The following is an 8,171-nucleotide window of genomic DNA, read 5'->3' as shown; positions in this document are numbered from 1 at the left end:
TTCAGAGAAAGTTCAGATTGTGTATATTTTTTCAATACCTTAGATTGTATTTACTAATAATATAGATTACAAATTTATACATTAAATATATTATATTGTTTATTCTTTTTTTGGGAAGACATATTTCAACATTGGTAGAGCTGCACGAGCCTCTCAGACTGTTCCTTATACTTCAGGCTCGATGAGTTATGCTAGGCGTAGAGCTGAATTCGTAAGTTTTTTTGAAACTCTTTGAAACTATTTTAAACTGTTCTATCATATAGCATGTATCATGATAACTAGCTTGTCAATATACTTTTTGTTGTAGATGGATGATAATGGGAGGAAGCCTGGTAAGGTGGAGTTTTATAAGATGACTCACACCCACCGAGATGACAGTTTTGTTCGGAAGGAGGCAAGAGATATAGTTGTATGTATTCATCTTTGAATCTTTCAACGATATTCTTATTAGTTCTATTATAGCCATACATTAATATGACTTTTTCTTTTGAGAGATATAGGACAGGGCAACAACTCTTATTTCAGAGCGTGTCGAGGAGTCATCATCATCCGACGCGACCAGTCATGTCGAAGCTCAGGTGCTCGCGAATTATTAGGCCCAGAGCGTTATGGTCGAGTGAGGGGTTATGGCGTTGGAGTTACCCCCACTCAGTGCTGAGATACGCCCCGTTCAATGCGACGTTCGCAGCGGAATTCGAACGGGACGTTGTTCATCATATGAACGCGCCTCAGATCGTAGAATTCAAAAAAATTTCTGGATCCAAATCCAGAAGATCTTTGAACTCATTAGGAAGGGGAGATTAGGATCTGAAGAGGGTTGATTAAGATTCATAAAACTGAAACAAAAATCAGAAGTTATTAATTTGAAAATCTCATCTTCAAAAATTCTGCAGGTGTAGAACACCGCAGCCTGATGATCTTTCTAGATTTCTGGTTAAGCCGCACACATGTCCGGCCTCTACAGGTATCCACACGAGGATTTAATCATATGAGATAAGATCTTACCGGAGTGCTAGCTCCTTGCAAAGACCTCTCATGACTATCAAAAGAGATGGAAGAAATTGTGCAATATACCTTTTTGAAGAAGAACACTTTCTTCTTCAACCTTGCTCGCAATTAAGGAAGGGGAGGAGGTAGCTTTGCTCGTGAATCTTTCTAACCTTGATGCCGTGGAAGAAGAGGGAGAAGAAGCCCTCTTTCAGCCATGGACAAGGAGGAAAGGAAGAAGCTTAACGTGGGAGGAAGAACTCTTTCTTCCTTGGGCTGAATTGATCTCTCTTCCTTGATCCTTCTTCTTTTTTGCTTTCCAACACCTTGGAGGAAGAAGAAAGGGGATCCTTCACCTTGCTGCCGTGAAGAAAAGGAGGTCTCCTTTTGTAGCCGTGGGAAGGGAAGAGAGGAAGAGGGAGGAGGCGTGGTGATCAAGGATGTCTCCTATGGTTCACGCCCCAAGCCTTTTATAGATGGGTTCTAGGGCTTCTCCTAATCTTATTAGGAGTATGGAAATATAACCCACCCTTGGATTAATGCCAAGTGTCCAATCCTTATGCTCATAGATGCATGACATGTGTCCACTTAATCAATTGATTAATTTTCTAATCACATTAGGACTCCTAATTTCATTAGGAGAATTAATGATTTGGGAGCATGCATCCTACGACGCCATGTGGACTTTAAAGTCCGCATAGTGTGAACATGACATAAGTCATATTCATCCTACGACGACATGTGGTCTTTAAAATCCGCACAAATCTTGGTTTAATCAAATTGACCCTATCATGAACCTAAATCAATTTGGGTTGAACCTAATTTGATTTGGCTTATTAAATCAGCCCAATTGCAATCCAATTGCAATCAATTTCACTTAATTCTTCTTCCATTAACTCACTAACACTTAGTGGGTTAATTCAATCACCAATCATATTGATGATTGACTTCAATTGAAATTCTAAATCACAATTATGATAGTCTGACTAATTAAATTCTCTATTTGTGTGACCCCGTAGGTTCTATTCTGACTGGTAGTGAGACATATTGAGATCTCCATCTCAATATCACTGAAACTCTTTTCAGTTCTACTCTCAAGGTTCACTGATCACCAAGTGAATGCCTTCGAATCTCACAATCCACTAGTGACACCTAGCAGTATGTGGTGGCAACCCAGTAGAATAGAATGTTTGAACCTCTAGGTGGAGTTAGCGTATGATACAGTCCATCTATCATGGATTCCGACGTGATGGAGGTTATGGATATCTCGTCAAACCCCATCGTGATCCCGACGTGATGCAGTTAGCGCTGAATCTCTTCAGATGTTTTCGGGCACATCTTTTTGGAGAGATTTATCCCATGCCTTAGGGGTAACAATCCCCTCTTAGAGTTTTTCATGCTGAACCTCTTCAGCACTTCCTCTATGTACATTTTCTGTGATAGGCCAAACATCCTCTTGGATCTATCTCTATAGACCTTAATCTCCAAAATATAAGATGCTTTACATAGGTCTTTCATGGAGAACTTCTTAGACAACCATAACTTGACCGATGTGAGTATGGAAATATCATTCCCAATCAGGAGTATATCATCTACGTACAATACGAGGAATACTATAGCCCTCCCACTGACCTTTTTGTACATACATGGTTCTTCTTCATTCTTGATGAAATCAAATGATTTGATCACATCATCGAAACGAGTGTTCCAACTCCGAGATGCTTGCTTTAGTCCATAAATGGATCTTTGCAGCTTGCAGACTTTGTGATCACCATCACTGGAAGTGAAATCCTGAGGCTGTTTCATATAGATATCTTCCTCAAGATATCCATTAAGGAATATAGTTTTCACATCCATCTGTCATATCTCATAATCATGATAAGCTGCAATGGCAAACAACGTTCGAATGGACTTCAGCATGGCTACCGGTGAAAAGGTATCCTGATAGTCAATGCCTTCGCGTTGACTATAACCTTTCGCCACCAACCTTGCTTTATAGGACTCTATCTTGCCATCCGAACCCATTTTTCTTTTGTAGATCCATTTACACCCAATAGGTACAATACCTTCAGGTGGATCTACTAAGGTCCATACTTGGTTGGAATGCATGGAGTCTATTTCTGACTTCATCGTATCCATCCATTTTTTTAGAGTCGATATCTAACATCGCTTCGTTGTAGGTCTTGGGATCATTACTATGATCTCTTTCTCCCATGAGAAACTCTTCCTCTATTTCCTCTGTAAGCATACTTAAGTATCTTTCAGGAGGATGGGAGATCCTACTGGATCTACGAAGTTGATGAGGTTCTTCATGTATTGGCTCAATATGAATAGGTTCACTAGGCTCAATTGCTCGTTGCTCTTCAGAGACATTCTCTTCGAGCTCAATTTTTCTCCCATTGCCTCTATCAAGGATAAATTGTTTTTCTAAGAAGATGGCATGTCGGCTCACAAACACTTTGTGATCTTCTGGATTGTAAAAATTGTATCCTAACGACTCTTTAGGATATCCAATGAAACGAGCACCAATTGTTCTAGACTCTAACTTGTCCGCCTGTTGTCGCTTGACTTGGGCTGGACATCCCCAAATCTTGAGATAACCAAGACTTGGTTTCTTACCATGCCATATCTCATACGGTGTGGTAAGAACGGACTTAGAGGGAACTCTATTCAATATGTAGAAAGATGTAAGTAGGGCATCTCCCTACAAGAATAAGGGTAAGTCAGTGAAGCTCATCATGGACCTGACCATATCCAATAGGGTCCGATTCCTCCTTTCTGACACTCCGTTGAGTTGAGCTGTTCCAGGAGGTGTCCATTGTGAAACTATACCATTTCATTTGAGATAATCGTGAAACTCTCCACTAAGGTACTCTCCTCCTCGATCGGATCGAAGAACCTTAATGAGTTTTTCTGTCTGTTTTCCTACTTCAAATCTGAATTCTTTGAACTTTTCAAATGCTTCAGATTTATGTCTTATAAGATAAACATAACCATACCGTGAGAAATCATCGGTAAAAGTAATAAAATAGAAAAATTGACCCCTAGCCTGCACATCGAATGGGCTACACACATCAGAGTGTACTAGGACAAGTATTTCAGTGGACTTCTCCCCGTGTCCTACAAAGGGTAATTTGGCCATTTTTTCTTGAAGGCAGGATTCACAAATCGGATATGACTCAGAAGTCAATGAACTCAAAAGCTCATGTTTCTTCAATTTGTTAATTCTGTCTTCTCCTATATGACCAAGTCTGAGGTGCCATAAATACTTTTGATTTATTTCATCTCTAGATCTTTTAGATCCTATGGTACTCACTGTATGCTCAGATACGTTCACAGATACATCCATATGTAAGTGATAGAGACTGTCAATCATAAAACCACCTCCAAACTATTTATTTCGCAAATAAATGGAAACGTAGTCTTTATTAAAATTGAATTCATAATGTTTCTGTGCTAGACAAGATACAGAAATCAGATTTCTGATAGTATGCGCGCAGAGGGCTAAGCATGAATTTCAGAAATTTTTATGCGGAAAGAATGGGTTAAACATTTTAACCCATAACATGCTTGATATTTTAGATATTTTAACTCTGGTACCAGTCGAAGACAATCTTCAACTGCACATCACATGTGGTACGGGCTCAGTCCCAATACATAGGGTGACACCCGCACGTGCCTATCAAAGCACTCATCATATGAGCGCCCGGGTGAAGAGCCACGCTTCGTCACACGATCACGCGTGAGAGTTTCCGGGAATTGGATAGTCTCCACTAATCCTTTGCTTTGACACCAAATATCACAAAGCCCTCAGATCCCGAGGATTGTGTGATTCGAATAAATATGCATAAATCACAATTTCTTGTGATTTGAAGATTGAGATTATATCTCAACCGTAAAAGAGATCAGGTCTCTTACCTTTAGAAGGGGGTTCCTTCAAGGATGCTTCGCAGCCGCACAAGCGTCCGGCCTCGATGACTCGTCCACGCGAAGCTCCGGAATGATCAACTTCCTGGGGAGTGCTAGCTCGCAGGGAGGCAGAAGGTTGGCTGAAATGGAGAAGGAAGAAGATGGACCTTCACAGCTCAAGAACTCCTTCTTGGGCTTTCACCTTCAGAGCTACTCTTTCCTCTCACTCTCTTTCTCTGGTGCTCTTGATCCTCCTTTTTTGTGTGTAGAGAAGAAGGAAGAGGGGTGGCCTATTTATAGGCCAAGGAGAAGGTGAGGTGTCCCTATGAGGTGTCCTGTGAGGTGTCCTTATGAGGTGTCCTGTGAGGTGTCCTTATGAGGTGTCCTGTGAGGTGTCCTGCCAGGACACATGTCACACATGCAAGAGGTGAGGTGGCCTGGAGTACGATGTCATGCATGACCTCATAAGGCAGATGAGGTCATGGATGACATCAGAAGGAGTGTGAGGTGTCCAGGCCCGCCACATGTCACACATGCAAGAGGTGAGGTGGTCTGGAGTACGATGTCATGCATGACCTCATGAGGCAGATGAGGTCATGGATGACATCAGGAGGAGTGTGAGGTGTCCAGGCCCGCCACATGTCACTCATGCAAAAGGATGACATGGCCTGGAGGGTGATCGGGATGTGGGTCCCACATACAGTATGCGGGTCCCACCTTAAGCAGGACGTGGGCCCCACATACAGTATGTGGGTCCCACATTGGCAGGACGTGGGTCCCACATACAGTATGTGGGTCCCACATAGTCAGGACGTGGGTCCCACATACAGTATGTGGGTCCCACATAGGCAGGACGTGGGTCCCACATACAGTATGTGGGTCCCACATATGCAGGTCGTGGGTCCCACATACAGTATGTGGGTCCCACATAGGCAAGAAGTTCAAGTCCAATTTGACTCAAGCCAAATCTAATTTGGTTGGGGGGAAATTGAGTCTAATCAGTGATCCAATCACCAATTAACCTTTCCAAGCAACTATTGCTTAGGGCAATCAATCAATCACATTGACTACTTTACCTCTAGACGATTCTCAATCGTCAATCAGCTATTTGATCAATCCAGAAACTTCTAAGCGTGTGACCTCACAGGTTCGAGCCTAAGCCGGTAGTACAAGAACACTTCCTGCACTAATCGAAGTAACCATCTAGCAATGGGACCCGACGACCGGATAGGCCGAAATAGATGCAAAGCAACATTCTAGAACCTATGGACCATGGTTACCGCATAATTCATCCTCTTGACCAAAAAATGCCCAGGGTGGGTTCAGAGTCTGTCTACCCTGAAACAATCCATCCGGAAATATGTCTCAATTCAATAAGTCAAGTGATAGAGGTTTGACTTTCCCTGGCCAGGGTACTACTTAATTGAAAACACAAGGCATTCACCCTTATTCCTAAGGGAGGTCAATCCCACTTGATTTGCAACTGACTACCACAAGTACTTGACTGGACCCAGAAACCTTCCGTCGCTGGATTAGAAATCCAGGTAGTCCGGTACCAAAGTACAGTGAGTTGCTTGCAAGCCACCGGTTGCAATCTTAGGTCTAAAGGATACATATACCCATATCCACTCGGAACAACTCTTGACAAGAGAGAGTCCGTCAATTGGTCACGTTCAGTGAACGTACACTACCATTCACCTGTATACCATACTAGTATCTCTATACTCTTTGGTTTGGAAGACAACCAACAAATATGATACACAATGACCTACGCCCGATAATACTATCGTCCTATTAATAGTATATCATGCGATCATGAACTTTTAAGGACCTGTGTGACAAAATTATATTTCATTACACAAAACAGTCCTAAGGACTTCATCACATCGGAGTTTGTGAAGATGTTCTGGTGATGAATAAATACCATGTTATTTATAATTGATTCAAATACATTTACAATCAACTATTGATTGGATTTAGGACATAATTCCCAACAACTCCCACTTGACCTAAAGCCAATCAGTACAGTATCGCATACCCATCTTCAAATAATGATGGTCAAACTCCTTTACACTGAGAGCCTTAGTGAAGGGGTCGGCTAAGTTATCCTTCCCATCAATCTTTTGAAGATCAATGTCACCTCGTTCTACTATCTCACGAACAAGGTGATACCGGCGCAGAATGTGCTTGGTGCGTTGGTGTGCCTTTGGTTCTTTAGCTTGAGCGATGGCCCCGATACTATCACAGTATAGTGGGACTGGTCCATCAGCGGAGGGTGCAACTCCGAGCTCAGCAATGAACTTTCGTAACCAGACAGCTTCTTTGGCGGCATCAGATGCCAGCAATGTATTCAACCTCGCATACAGAGTCTGCCACGGTATGCTGCTTGGAACTTTTCCAGCACACGGCCCCACCTAACAGGGTAAACATATAACCAGACACAGACTTGCTATCATCTCGGTCTGATTGAAAACTTGAATCGGTATAACCGACAAGTCTCAACTCAGTATCTCCATAAACAAGCCACTTATCCTTAGTATTTCTCAAATACTTGAGGATAGTCTTTACAACTTTCCAGTGGCTCTCTCCTGGGTCAGATTGGTACCTACTCACTACTCCTAGTGAATACGCCACATCTGGTCTAGTACATGTCATAGCATACATAATAGATCCCACAGCAGAGGCATATGGAATTCTACTCATACGCTCTCTTTCTTGGGGAGTTGTCGGGCAATCTCCTTTAGAAAGAGTGATTCCATGACCTATCGGAAGATAGCCTTTCTTGGAATTTTCCATGCTGAATCGTTTCAGCACAGTATTTATGTACGTGGACTGGGATAACCCAAGCAACCTTTTAGACCTATCCCTATAGATCTTCATCCCTAGGATGTAGGATGCATCTCCCAGATCTTTCATGGAGAACTGTGATGACAGCCAGATCTTTATTCCCTGTAGTGCAGGAATGTCATTCCCTATTAAAAGAATATCATCCACATACAGTACAAGAAACATTACTACTGAACTATTTACCCACTTATATATGCAAGGTTCCTCTCCGTTCCTAACGAAGCCATGCGTCTTGATCACCGTATCAAAGCGTATGTTCCAATTTCGAGAAGCCTGCTTCAGTCCGTATAAGGACTTCTGAAGCTTGCATACCTTAGATTTATCTGTAGAAATAAAACCTTCAGGCTGTATCATATACACCTGCTCCTCTAAATCTCCATTCAGAAAAGCGGTTTTAACATCCATCTGCCAAATCTCTAAGTCCAGAT

Source organism: Phoenix dactylifera, unplaced genomic scaffold, assembly GCF_009389715.1.
Source record: "Phoenix dactylifera cultivar Barhee BC4 unplaced genomic scaffold, palm_55x_up_171113_PBpolish2nd_filt_p 001055F, whole genome shotgun sequence".
NCBI lineage: Eukaryota > Viridiplantae > Streptophyta > Magnoliopsida > Arecales > Arecaceae > Phoenix > Phoenix dactylifera.
This window is presented reverse-complemented; position numbering follows the sequence as displayed.